Source organism: Scyliorhinus torazame, chromosome 7 (genome assembly GCF_047496885.1).
Source record: "Scyliorhinus torazame isolate Kashiwa2021f chromosome 7, sScyTor2.1, whole genome shotgun sequence".
In the NCBI taxonomy this organism is placed as follows: domain Eukaryota; kingdom Metazoa; phylum Chordata; class Chondrichthyes; order Carcharhiniformes; family Scyliorhinidae; genus Scyliorhinus; species Scyliorhinus torazame.
The window spans coordinates 104,939,366-104,953,034 of NC_092713.1; the positions used below are offsets into that span (position 1 = coordinate 104,939,366).

Consider the following 13,669-nt stretch of genomic DNA (forward strand, 5'->3'; position numbering starts at 1 on the left):
TTTCCTCACAGGAACATGCCGGTCCTGAATTCCTTTCAACTGACTCTTGAAAGCCTCCCACATGTCAGATGTTGATTTACCCTCAAATATCCGCCCCCAATCTAGGTTCTTCAGTTCCCGCCTAATATTGTTATAATTAGCCTTCCCCCAATTTAGCACATTCACCCTAGGACCACGCTTATCCTTGTCCACCAGCACTTTAAAACTTACTGAATTGTGATCACTGTTCCCGAAATGCTCTCCTACTGAAACTTCTACCACCTGGCCGGGCTCATTCCCCAATACCAGGTCCAGTACCGCCCTTTCCCTATTTGGACTATCTACGTATTGTTTTAAGAAGCCCTCCTGGATGCTTGTTACAAACTCTGCCCCATCTAAGCCCCTGCACTAAGTGAGTCCCAGTCAATATTGGGGAAGTTGAAGTCTCCCATCACCACAACCCTGTTGTTTTTACTCTTTTCCAAAATCTGTCTACCTATCTGCTCCTCTATCTCCCACTGGCTGTTGGGAGGCCTGTAGTAAACCCCCAACATTGTGACTGCACCCTTCTTATTCCTGATCTCTACCCATATAGCCTCACTGCCCTCTGAGGTGTCCTCCCGTAGTGCATCTGTGATATCCTCCCTAACTAGTAGCCAACTTGTTGCTCGTTTTAGCCTTAGTTTACTTTATTCTTATTCTGTCACCTTTGCTCATGAGTCGCCAGGTATCTTTCTGATACCGCCACGTGGTTCAAGTCCAGGTAATGATTAATAATGCAACACACCGGACTTCCGGTTGCGGCAATGACCAGCTAAGCCGCACGTTTCGGCGGCTCCAGCTCGAACGGACCTTCGGGCTCTTTTAAGAGCCCCAACGGGGAATTTTTTCGGGACGAAACCCGGTGTGGGGTGAGACAACAGGGAGTCGTCGTCGTCGTCCCCCCCCCCCCAACGAAAAAGAAAAATATCGGCGGTGGCGGCCAGATCGCGAAGAATCGTCGAGGACAGGGGCAGAAGGAAGAAGGAGCAAGATGGCGGCGGAGGGAGCCCAGGCGACATGGGGGCCGGACCAAGACAAATTTTTGAGACGGTATGTGGAGCTGCTTAAGAAGGAGATGCTGGCCCCGATGCTACAAGCAATTGAGGGGCTTAAGGAGACACAAAAGACCCAGGAGATGGAGCTCCGCGTGGTGGAGCAGAAGGTGACGGACAACGAGGACGAGATCCTGGGCCTGGCAGTCAAAATGCAGACGCACGAGGCGCTCCACAGAAAGTGCAATGAAAGGATTGAAGTCCTAGAAAACAGATCACGGAGAAAGAACCTTCGGATCCTGGGTCTCCCCGAGGGAGTGGAAGGATTGGATGGCGGGGCTTACGTGAGCACGATGCTACGCTCGCTAATGGGAGCTGAGGCCCCCTCGGGCCCCTTGGAAGTGGAAGGGGCCCATCGGGTCCCTGCGAGGAGACCAAAGGCGGGAGAACCACCTAGGGCGACGATTGTGCGATTTCATCGCTTCAGTGACAGAGGTGGTTCTGAGATGGGCCAAAAAGGTACGAAGTAGTAGATGGGAGAATGCGGTGGTACGGGTGTACCAGGATTGGAGTGCGGAGGTGGCGGGAAGGAGGGCGAGTTTTAACCGAGCCAAGGAGGTGCTACACAAGAAGAAGGTGAAGTTCGGGATGTTGCAGCCGGCGCGATTGTGTGTCACGCACCAGGAGAGGCATCACTACTTCGAAACGGCGGAAGAAGCATGGACCTTCATTAAAAGCGAGGAACTGGATCAGAACTGAGGGACTGATGTTGGAGGGGAAACGACAATGCTGATGTATATAGAGATGTAAATTGGGGAGGGGGGGGACACTGAGAAATGTGGGCGCCGGTGGGGGGGAAGAAGAGACATAGGCGGGGGATGGGGAATGGGAGTGGGGCGGCAGAGGGAGCTGCGCCACGAGGGGCGGGACGGCTCTAGAGAACATGGGGCTTATTGTTCTTGTTCCCGCGCCAGAAAGATGATGGCGGGAAGTTAGGCGCAAGGTAGATGGGAGTTCCCCACACAGGGGGGTCAAGGAGAGAGCGGGAGAAGCCGGGGTCAGTTGAAGTCAGCTGACATTCGGAAGCAATATGGGGGGAGTAATCATGCTTGATGGTGATCTAGCGGGGAGGGCGGGGGGTGGGGGGGAGGGGGGGAGGGGGGAGAGGATAACTGGGTTGCTGCTGCAGAGATCGAAGAGGAACTGGTAAAAGAAAAGGTGGTCGGGGCGGGAATGCACCGCCTGGGGAACGGGTGGGTGCGCGGAACCGGGACGTGGGACTGGCCTAGAGAGGGTGATGGCTAGTTGACAGGGGAGGGGGGCAGGCAGCCCCCCAGTTCGGCTGATCACGTGGAACGTGAGAGGCCTAAATGGGCCGATTAAAAGGGCCCGAGTGTTCGCGCACTTGAAAGGACTGAGGGCAGACGTGGCCATGCTTCAGGAGACGCACCTGAAGGTGGCGGACCAAGTTAGGTTAAGGAAAGGATGGGTGGGACAGGTGTTCCACTCAGGGCTGGATGCAAAGAACAGAGGGGTGGCCATACTGGTGGGGAAACGGGTGTCATTCGAAGCTAGGAACATTGTAGCAGACAGCGGAGGCAGATATGTGATGGTGAGTGGCAGACTGCAGGGAATGGAGGTCGTGTTGGTTAACGTATATGCCCCGAATTGAGATGATGCGGGATTTATGAAGCGGATGCTGGGACGTATACCGGACCTGGAGGTAGGAAACCTGATAATGGGGGGGGTACTTCAACACCGTGTTGGACCCAGGGTTAGATAGATCTAGATCTAGGACCGGAAGAAGGCCGGCAGCGGCCAAGGTGCTTAGGGGGTTTATGGACCAAATGGGGGGAGTGGATCCGTGGCGATTTATTAGGCCGATGGCCAAAGAGTTCTCCTCCTTCTCCCATGTTCACAAGGTGTACTCCCGGATAGATTTCTTTGTTTTGGGAAGGTCACTGATCTCGAGGGTGGAAGGAACTGAGTACTCAGCCATAGCTGTTTCAGATCATGCCCCACACTTGGTGGACCTGGAACCAGGAGAGGAGAGGGAGCAGCGTTCACTCTGGCGACTGGATGTGGGATTACTGGCGGAAGAGGCAGTCTGCGGAAGGGTGCGGGGATGTTTCGAAAGGTACCTGGAGGCCAATGACGACGGGGAGGTCCGAGTGGGAGTAGTATGGGAAGCACTAAAGGCGGTGGTCAGAGGAGAGCTGATCTCCATCAGGGCCCACAAGGGGAAAACAGAGGCCAAGGAAAGGAAAAGACTACTGGGGGAGATTTTGAGGGTAGATAAAAAATATGCGGAGGCCCCGGATGAAGGACTATACAGGGAGAGGCGACGACTCCAGACAGAGTTCGACCTGTTGACCACAAGGAGGGCGGAGGCACAGTGGAGGAAGGCACAGGGGATGAGATATGAATATGGGGAAAAGGCGAGTCGCCTGTTGGCCCATCAGCTGCGAAAGAGGACAGCGGCGAGGGAGATAGGGGGAATTAGGGATGAAATGGGAGCTACGGTGCGGAGAGCAGGGAAGATAAACGAGGTGTTTAAGACCTTTTACGAGAGACTATATAGGTCCCAACCCCCGGAGGGAAAAGAGGAGGTGCGGCAGTTTTTGGACCAATTAAGGTTCCCGAGGGTGGAGGAGCAGGAGGTGGAAGGCCTGGGGGCGCCGATTGGGGTGGACGAGGTTACCAAGGGGCTGGGGAACATGCAGGCAGGGAAGGCCCCGGGACCAGATGGGTTCCCGGTGGAATTCTATAGAAAATATGTGGACTTGTTGGCCCCGCTGCTGGTAAGGACCTTTAACGAGGCCAGAGAAGGGGGGACCCTACCCCCGACAATGTCGGAGGCGACGATATCGCTAATCTTGAAGCGGGATAAAGATCCGCTGCAGTGCAGGTCCTATAGGCCTATCTCACTGCTAAATGTGGACGCCAAGTTGCTAGCAAAGGTGCTGGCAACGAGGATAGAGGATTGTGTCCCGGGGGTGGTGCACGAAGACCAGACAGGGTTCGTAAAGGGGAGACAACTAAATGTCAACGTGCGACGGCTATTAGGGGTGATAATGATGCCCCCAGCAGAAGGGGAGGCAGAGATAGTGGCGGCAATGGATGCAGAGAAGGCATTTGATAGGGTGGAGTGGGAGTATCTATGGGAGGTGCTGAGGAGGTTCGGGTTCGGGGACGTGTTTGTCAGCTGGGTTAAACTCCTCTATGGGGCCCCAACGGCAAGTGTGGTCACAGGTCGGCAAAGGTCGGAGTATTTTCGACTACACAGGGGAACAAGACAGGGATGCCCGTTGTCCCCATTACTGTTCGCGCTGGCAATTGAACGACTGACCATAGCGCTGAGAGACTCCAGAAAATGGAGAGGGGTGATTAGAGGGGGAGAGGAACACCGAGTGTCACTCTACGCGGATGACCTACTGCTGTATGTGACGGACCCAGTGGGGGGGATGACAGAGGTCATGCAGATATTGAGGGAGTTTGGAGATTTCTCGGGATATAGGCTTAACATGGGAAAGAGTGAGCTTTTTGTGATACACCCTGGGGACCAGAGTAGAGGGATAGATGGCCTACCGCTAAGGAGAGTGGAAAGAAACTTCCGATACCTGGGGATTCAGATAGCCAGGAGCTGGGGAACCTTACACAGACTCAATCTGACACGGCTGGTGGAACAAATGGAAGAGGATTTCAAAAGGTTGGACATGCAGCCGCTGTCACTGGCGGGCAGAGTGCAGGCAATTAAGATGATGGTCCTCCCGAGGTTCCTATTTGTGTTCCAATGTCTCCCTATACTGATCACTAAGGCCTTCTTTAAAAAAATAGATAGGAGCATCACGAGCTTCGTGTGGGCAGGGAAGGCCCTGAGGGTAAGGAGGGGGTTCCTACAACGTAGCAGAGACAGGGGGGGACTGGCGTTGCCGAATTTGGGCGACTACTACTGGGCCTCCAACGTGGCGATGATTCGTAAATGGATGATAGAGGGAGAGGGAGCAGCGTGGAAAAGGTTGGAGATGAAGTCCTGCAAAGGGACGAGTTTAAAAGCGCTGGTGACGGCGCCACTACCGCTCTCCCCAAAAAAATTTACCACGAACCCAGTGGTGGCGGCAACATTAAGTATCTGGGGGCAATGGAGGCAACAGAGGGGTGTGCTGGGAGCCTGGGTGTGGTCCCCGATCAGGAACAACCATAGGTTTGCCCCAGGGAGGCTGGACGGAGGATTCCAGAGCTGGCACCGGGTAGGAATCAGGAGAGTGGGAGATTTATTTATAGACGGGACGTTTGCGAGCTTGGGAGCGCTTGAGGAAAAGTATGCACTGCCCCGGGGAAATTTCTTTAGATATATGCAGGTGAGAGCGTTCACGAAACAACTGGTGAGGGAATTTCCGCTGCTTCCGACACAAGGGATCCAGGACAGGGTGCTTTCGGGGGTGTGGGTCAGGGAGGGCAAAGTGTCAGAGATATACCGGGAGATGAGAGAAGAGGGGGAGGAGTTGGTGGGCGAACTGAAGGGAAAATGGGAAGAAGAGCTCTGGGAGGAGATTGAGGAGGGTTGTGGGCTGATGCCCTAAGCAGGGTAAATTCCTCTTCCTCGTGTGCCAGGCTTAGCCTGATCCAATTTAAGGTGCTGCATAGAGCACACTTAACGGGAGCAAGGTTGAGCAGGTTCTTCGGAGTGGAGGACAAGTGTGGGAGGTGCAGGAGAAGCCCGGCGAACCACACACATATGTTTTGGTTGTGTCCGGCACTGGAGGGGTATTGGAGGGGAGTGACGGGAGTGATCTCGAAGGTGGTGAAGGTCCGGGTCAAGCCAGGCTGGGGGTTAGCTATATTTGGAGTAGCGGATGAGCCGGGAGTGCAGGAGGTGAGAGAGGCTGATGTCGTGGCCTTTGCGTCCCCAGTAGCACGGCGTAGGATTTTACTCATGTGGAAGGAAGCGAAACCCCCCGGACTGGAGGCCTGGATAAACGATATGGCGGGGTTCATAAAACTAGAGCAGATGAAGTTTGCGCTGAGAGGATCGGCTCAAGGGTTCACCAGACGGTGGCAACCGTTCCTCGACTACCTAGCGGAACGTTAGGGGGAAGATAGATGGCCAGCAGCAGCAACCCAGGGGGAGGGGGGGGGGGGGTAAATTGTTTGGGTTTTTGGAGGGGGAGAGGGGGCGGGGGGGAGTATTACTTTGTGTTATTTGGTTAGTTTATCATGTTAGTTAAACAATGTTATATTGCAGTTATCATGTTACCTTTTTTTTTGATTTGTAAGGGAAAAAATTGTGTTTGAAAACTTTAATAAAATATATATTTTTAAAAAATAATGCAACACACTGCTTAGTAAGAGTTAAATCAATGCTCATTTATTATATACAGCAATAAATACTTATACAATAATCCTACTTCTAGACTACTACCTACCACTAAAGGCCAATACTTAACTTTGGAAATGGCCCACCAGGTCAGGGAAACGAATGGTCTTTCGAATTGGTTCTGAGCCTGCGGGATTCAAAAGCTGGTACAAGTCGATAGCCAGGAGCGCCTATCTGGTAGCGATCGCTGGAGTAACACTTACAGTTTTCTTGTCGAAGGGTCTTGAAGGTTGCGAGCAGGAAGAGAAGGGTCGAGTTGAACGTGGCCCCTATTCTTATAGTCCCCAGGGGCTTCCCGCCTCTCGGGGCGGACCTCGTACCTGGTTCCAAGTGATTGGACTTGGTCCCAATCACTTGGTTCGATATGCTCCAATAATGGGGCGATTCCTTGATCGGGGGGTGGTCGTTTACCTTTCTTTGTGTTAGCCCCTGCTGGCGCCAAAAGGGCTGGGTAGGCTTTCAATTGCTAATTTGTAGCAATTGTTCCCGGGGCTGGCTGCTTACTATGCAGATGGCTGGGTTGTTGTGATGTTGATGGCTGCAGTTATCGGTCTGGGCTGACTTCCCCAGAGGCGAATACACTGTTTTACCTGCAGCTGTCCGTTTGAGTCCTGTTGGCTGATTTTCCCATCAGCCTCTTTCGTTCGTCATTTTAAATCGGGGTTTGACCATTCTAATCGGGAATCAGCCATTTTACGTGGCTACAAACTCCGCACCCCTTTTACATCCCCCTCTATCCCGCCTGAAACATCTAAAACCTGGAACGTTTAGCTGCCAATCCTGCCCTTCCCTCAACCAGGTCTCTGTAATGGCAACAACATCATAGTTCCAAGTACTGATCCAAGCTCTAAGTTCATCTGCCTTACCCGTAATACTTCTTGCATTAAAACATATGCACTTCAGGCCACCAGACCCGCTGTGTTTTGCAACTTCACCCTGTCTGCTCTGCCTCAAAGCCATACTGTCCCTATTCCCTAGTTCTCCCTCAATGCTCTCACCTTCTGACCTATTGGTTCCGTGCCCACCCCCCTGCCATACTAGTTTAAACCCTCCCGTGTGACACTAGCAAACCTCGCGGCCAGGATATTTACGCCTCTCCAGTTTAGATGCAACCCGTCCTTATATGGGTCACACCTGCCCCGGAAGAGCTCCCAGTGGTCCAGGTAACAGAAACCCTCCCTCCTACACCAGCTGTTTAGCCACGTGTTTAGCTGCTCTATCTTCCTATTTCTAGCCTCACTGGCACGTGGCACAGGGAGTAATCCCGAGATTAGAACCCTAGAGGTCCTGTCTTTTAACTTTCTGCCTAGCTCCCTGAACTCCTGCTGCAGGACCTCATGCCCGTCCTGCCTATGTCGTTAGTACCAATATGTACAACGACCTCTGCCTGTTTGCCCTCCCCCTTCAGGATGCCCTCTACCCGTTCGGAGACATCCTGGACCCTGGCACCAGGGAGGCAACATACCATCCTGGAGTCTCTTTCACGTCCACAGAAGCGCCTATCTATGCCCCTGACTATAGAGTCCCCTATGACTATTGCTCTTCTGCGCTTTGACCCTCCCTTCTGAACATCAGAGCCAGCCGTGGTGCCACTGCTCTGGCTGCTGCTGTTTTCCCCCTGATAGGCTATCCCCCCCGACAGTATCCAAAGGGGTATACCTGTTCGAGAGGGGGACAGCCACAGGGGATTCCTGCACTGACTGCCTGCCCTTTCTGGTGGTCACCCATTTCCCTGCCTGCACCTTGGGTGTGACCACATTTATATAACTGCTATCTATGACGCTTTCCGCCACCTGCATGCTCCTAAGTGCATCCAATTGCTGCTCTAACCGAACCATGCGGTCTGTGAGGAGCTCCAATTGGGTGCACTTTCTGCAGATGAAGCCATCCTGGACGCTGGAAGCCTCCCGGACCTGCCACATCTCACAGTCAGAGCACTGCACCCCTCTAACTGACATTGTGTCAATTAATTAGTAAATTAAAGTTAAAAGTTAAACATTTAAAAAAAAAGTTACTGTTAACTATCTGTTTCCTAGCACTAGATTTCTACTATAAATGTGAAAGCTAAATACAGTACTCTCCGATCTCTGGCTTAGATACCCCCCTAAATTATAATTAAGTAATTATGTTTAATTAGTTTACCAATGCTTAATTTTTTAAATTTAGTGTAGATTCCCAACCAGCCACTCAGGTCACAGCTTTTCTGTGATGTCATTTGTTTCCCCCCCCCCCTCCCCACACACACACACAATTTGAAAAGGTAATAAAAGTAAAAATGAGTAAAACTCACTTACTTACCTTCTGAGGGTCTCAGTGTCAGGTGTGCCTCTCTTGGCAGGACTCTCTCCTCTGAATCACAAGGTTCTGGGCTCAAGTCCCAGTCCATCACATTGATTTTCCACTCCTGGCAGCGCGTCGGATGGGTTCGGCGACAGGAGCAGAAAACATTGAGAGAAGGCCAAAGTTGTGTTTTACACTGGCAAGAAAGGTTGCAACGATCGTTCCTTCCCCGTCAGTGGCAAGCATCATTTCTAGCCAATCAACGTCAGGAACCTCATTTAAATACACTGGTACCTCATTGTCAGGCTCATCGGCCGGAATCATACCACCTTTCAAATAATCCATACACAGCAGTGTGATATCAGAACGGCGTGATTCACAACTGCCTTCAAAAGGTGTGCCATGGTGTTGGCACTCGTGTACCTCGGCAAGTGGCTACACCATGGAATGCATGTCCCGGAGCAATGCAGGACAAAGGTCTTGCACCAAGGTTTTCATGGCGGCCGCCACTCTAGCTATGTTGACCTTATTGTGTTGGAGTGTCAGCACTATCACACCAGACATATGGCGGACAGAGTCTTCCATGCAGCCTTTCATTCCAAAGAGTGCACCAGACATCCCTTCCTGATTTTTCCAAATTTGACGTTGGAGCTCTAGCAACTGAGGCGTGAATCGGTCTAGAGGCATGACATCTTACTGGATTTGAGCGCTGGCACCTGAGGACATTACTGCATCTACTTGCTGTGACTCTTGAGTGATGTTCTCACCAGATTGTAACCCAAAGCTGCTCTAAAACTATGTTCCTAAGAGGTGTGTGTTGCTGAACTGGTGGAGGGTGTGGGTGAGTGTTATGATGTGTTTTCAGTGTTAGGGTCTGTGAATTCCTCTTCTGCTTTGCTCTCGGTTCGAGTTGAGGACCTGACTGGTTGACTCCCTGGGCTGCTCCCAGTTGTGTCTGTAACAGAAAGGAGAGGTTTTTGGTGCATGATAGGGACCTTTAGAAACAGGAAACATGACTCTCCGCATTGTTGTATGATGGATGATGTAGTGCTGGATCCTCACTTGATTTATTGCCACTACCTCACCATCAGCACTCCTTTTCACTTAACTGCAGAGGGTATTTGCATTTAAAAACCCACTGTTTAATGGAATAAAGTGCTACATATGTGAAATGCCTAGAAAGCCCAGGGGGAAAAGTCCTGACAGTAGAAGTTCATCGACTGAATCGGAGGCTTCGCGACGCTGGTCAGTGGACAGAATGGCAGAGGCAATCTCTCTATCTCCGTCTACTCCACTGATAGTCGAGATACTTATCATCACCTTGGCGGCAGAATTTGACGAGCACTGGTGGGTTGTGACACGGGACCTACGTAAATCGATGGAAGAGGCCTTGGCTCCCATTCGTTTGGTGTTGGAGAGGGCCATCGAGACGGTAAAAGCACATGACTATACGATACAAGGCATGGAGGTGGTTCTTTTGAGGCATAGTGACTAGATTTCCTCTCTGAAAGTGGACATGACTCTGATGGCCGATGCGAATAAAGCGCTAACGACTAAAGTTAATGATTTGGAGAATCATTCCAGAAGGCAAAACATCCGAATTGTGGGTTGTCAGAGGGGATGAAGGTCCAACTCTCACAGAGTATTTTGCGACGATGTTTGGGAAGATGGTGGAGTAGGGTGGACTCACCATCTGCCCTTTCACAAATTGGACCAAGCCTACAGAATATTCCTTCAGAAGCCCCGTCCCAATGAACCACTGCACACAGTAATCGTGACATTTCACAGCTTCCAAAAAAAAAGAACGGGTCGTGAAATGAGGAAAGGATTATCGGGACTACAAATGGGAAAGCCATGCCATCAGGTTTTATCAGGATGTGGGAGAAGAGCTGGCAAAGAAGCGGGCAGCAGTCAACCAGGAAAAAAATTGCCCTGTATAAAACCCAAGTCTGGTTTGGGGTGGTGTACCCGGTGTGGCCAAGGGTGACTTTTGAGGGAAAATAATATTTTGTTATATGCCGGAGGAGGCGGTTTCTTGTGTAGAGAAGCATGGGCTGGGTGCTGATTGAATGAGTTTTTTTGGATATTGGGGATGGGCATGTTGACATGTGGAATTGTTGGAGTTCCTTGTTCATGTTTGCATTTCTCTGATCTAGTTTGGGTTGAATATTTTGCACGTTGAACTTGAGTAGGGGGTTTAATTTTATGTGGGTTTTTGCTCTATTTATTCTAACTGTTGTGAAAATATATAGCTCCCTGTTGAAGTGCTATGTTTTCAGGGGTTTTTTGTACTTTGTCTTTTTCCTGTGAGCATTTTTCTTCACTCTGGGCGGGAGTCGCCCTGCTAGCCGAAGTGTTAGCTAATGGGAGCGGTGCTGAGGGGTTGACTGCAGCTCATTATATTAGTTTTGCTTTAGATAATGAGCTGAATGTTTTTGTTCTGCTTGGGGTTAGGTTTATTAGAAGTAGTCTTTAGTTGTTTATGTTCACCCTGCTGTTTTCTCTGTGCATATTTGGGTAGTGTCTGAGTGCGGGGGGAGGGGTGTGGGTGCAGGGGTAGTTCACTGATGGTAACTACAGATTTTCTTTGTTTAATCTTGTTAGTGGGTTTAGTGGCCATCTTGGGTGGGCCTGGTTACTTTCTGTGTAACAATTGCATAATCCCTCTTGGTGGAAATGGCTGACTACAGATCGAGGGGGAGGGGTGGGAGGCTCCCGATTCGTTTGGTCACCTGGAATGCCAGGGGTTTGAATGGGCCAGTGAAAAAGTAGAGGGTATTTGCACACCTTTAAAGTTTAAATGCCTATGGAGTGTATCTGTAAAAGATTTATTTGTGGATCAGAGACCAGATAAAATTACGAAAGGGGTGGGTGGGACTAGTTTTTCATTTAGACTTTGATGGTAGGACCCGGGGTGCGGCAACCTTAATAAAAGGGTTACATTTTCTGCCGCTAAGTTCTTGGCTGACCCCAATGGTGGACATGTTATTGTCTGGAACTTTGGCCGGTCCTCGGTGGTCCTGCTTGATGTCTATGCTCCAAACTGACTCAATACTGGTTTTATTCCGCCAGCCTCCACCCCTGATTTGGATTTGCATCAGATTATTTGGGGGGGTGACTTAAACGGCATTCTGCATCCCAGGATGGATCGGTCCAGGCCCAAATCTCTGACTCCATCATGGGTGACCAGGGCGTGGATGGATTTCACTTGAAGTATGGGGAGCTGGGGGAACAGATCTCCACGGTGCTTTTTGCACCCGAGTGATAAAGGTATTTCCTTTTTCTCCCATGTCCACCAGGTTTACTCGCGTATCGACTTTTCCCTTCAGTGTAGGGGGCAGGTTACTTGCCGATTGTGATTTCAGACCATGCCCCACAATTTTGTCGATTTGACACTAGAGTCAGGTCATTCCCAGCGTCGGCCATGAAAATTGGATGCAGCATTATTAACAGATAAGAGATTTTGTGAACGTATGTCCACCACCATTGGGGAATATATTAAATTTAATAAAAGTGAATCTATCTCACCTTCCACGCTGTGCAAAGCAAATTGGGAAGGAGGCAATTTCCTACAAAGTGCACACGAAAAAGACAGCGAGTGCGGAGCGGCACAGGTTGGTAGACTCCATCCTTGAGGTCGACCACCAGTACTCACTTGCCCCAGCCCCGGAGTTGTTGACAAGTAGGACAAAATTGTAGACACAATTAAAATTTTAATTAATGGATAAGGTGGTGGCCAACTGTGACGTTCAAGCGGTGTATTTTCTGAACACTGGGAGAAGGCCAGTTGCCTTTTAGCTCACAGGCGTCAGGTGGCTTCCCAGGAGATTGGGCAGATTTTTTGGATGGATTATCCATCCCAGTGGTGGAGGGGGAGAATTGGGAAGAGCTGGAATCCCCATTGGGCCCAGAGGAAATTAGGAAATGCTTTGAGATAAAGCTCCTGGCCCTGTAGGCTTCCCCATTGAATTTTATAAGAAGTTTTTCGGAACAATTGGTCTCTTTAATTTTAGATATGTTTAACGATTCCTTGTCCCAGGGTTCGTTGCACATTACACTTTCGCAAGCCTGATTTCCCTGATCTTTAAGAAAGACAAGGACCCTACAGATTGTGGGTCGTACCAACCTATTTTGTTTTTAAATGTGGAGACTAAGTTACTTGCAAATGTGCTGGCACTGCAGTTGGAGCCTTGCCTCAGGGTGATCTCGGAATACCAGACAGGCTTCCTCTAGGGTCGGCAATTGTCAGCCAGTATACATCGACTATTAAATACTGTCCCCTCCCCCTCTTCAGTGCCCGAACCAAAAGTAATTGTTTCCCTGAATGCTGAGAAGGCATTTGTTACGGTGGAGTGAGGATATCCTTTTGAGATTCTTGTGAGGTTTGGATTGGGGCAAATGTTTCTATCCTGAATTTGTTTATTGTATAGGGCCCACACTGCTAGTGTTGGCACAAATGCTTTGATTCAAGCTATTTAGGGGCATGAGGCAGGGATGTCCATTGTCTCTCTTCCTATTTGCTCTGGCAATAAAACCACTTGCCATAGCGCTGAGATCTTCCAGAGGGGGATAAATCGGGGAGGGGAGGAGCATAGGGTGTCCTTGTATGTGAGTGACCTGTTTCTTTATGTTACGGAACCAGTATCCGACTGTAGATGAGATAATGAAGCTGCTTGGGAACTTTGGCTCCTTTTATGGGTATAAGTTGAATTTGGATAAAAGCGAATTCTTCCCAGTTAACCCCGGGTATAAGTTTATGGGTATAAGTTGAATTTGGATAAGAGCGAATACTTTCCGGTTGACCCCCGTGGAGGAGAGAGCACATCAGGGGATGTTACCTTTTCGCCTTGCCAGATCTAGCTTTCATTACCTGGGAATCCAGGTTGCCCACAATTGGGCCTCGCTTCACAAATTAAATTATACTAGTCAAGCTAATCGGACCAAATCTGATTTACAGAAGTGGGATAACCTCCCCCTGTCCTTGGCAGGCAGGGTGCAG

General features: G+C 50.3%; 1 protein-coding gene across 1 annotated transcript in view; it reads left to right on the top strand.

Moving 5' to 3' along the window:
* The window catches only part of kifap3a (kinesin-associated protein 3a), a 403,618-nt gene that overhangs the window by 273,565 nt on the left and 116,384 nt on the right, over positions 1-13,669 (top strand). The window lies entirely within an intron of this gene.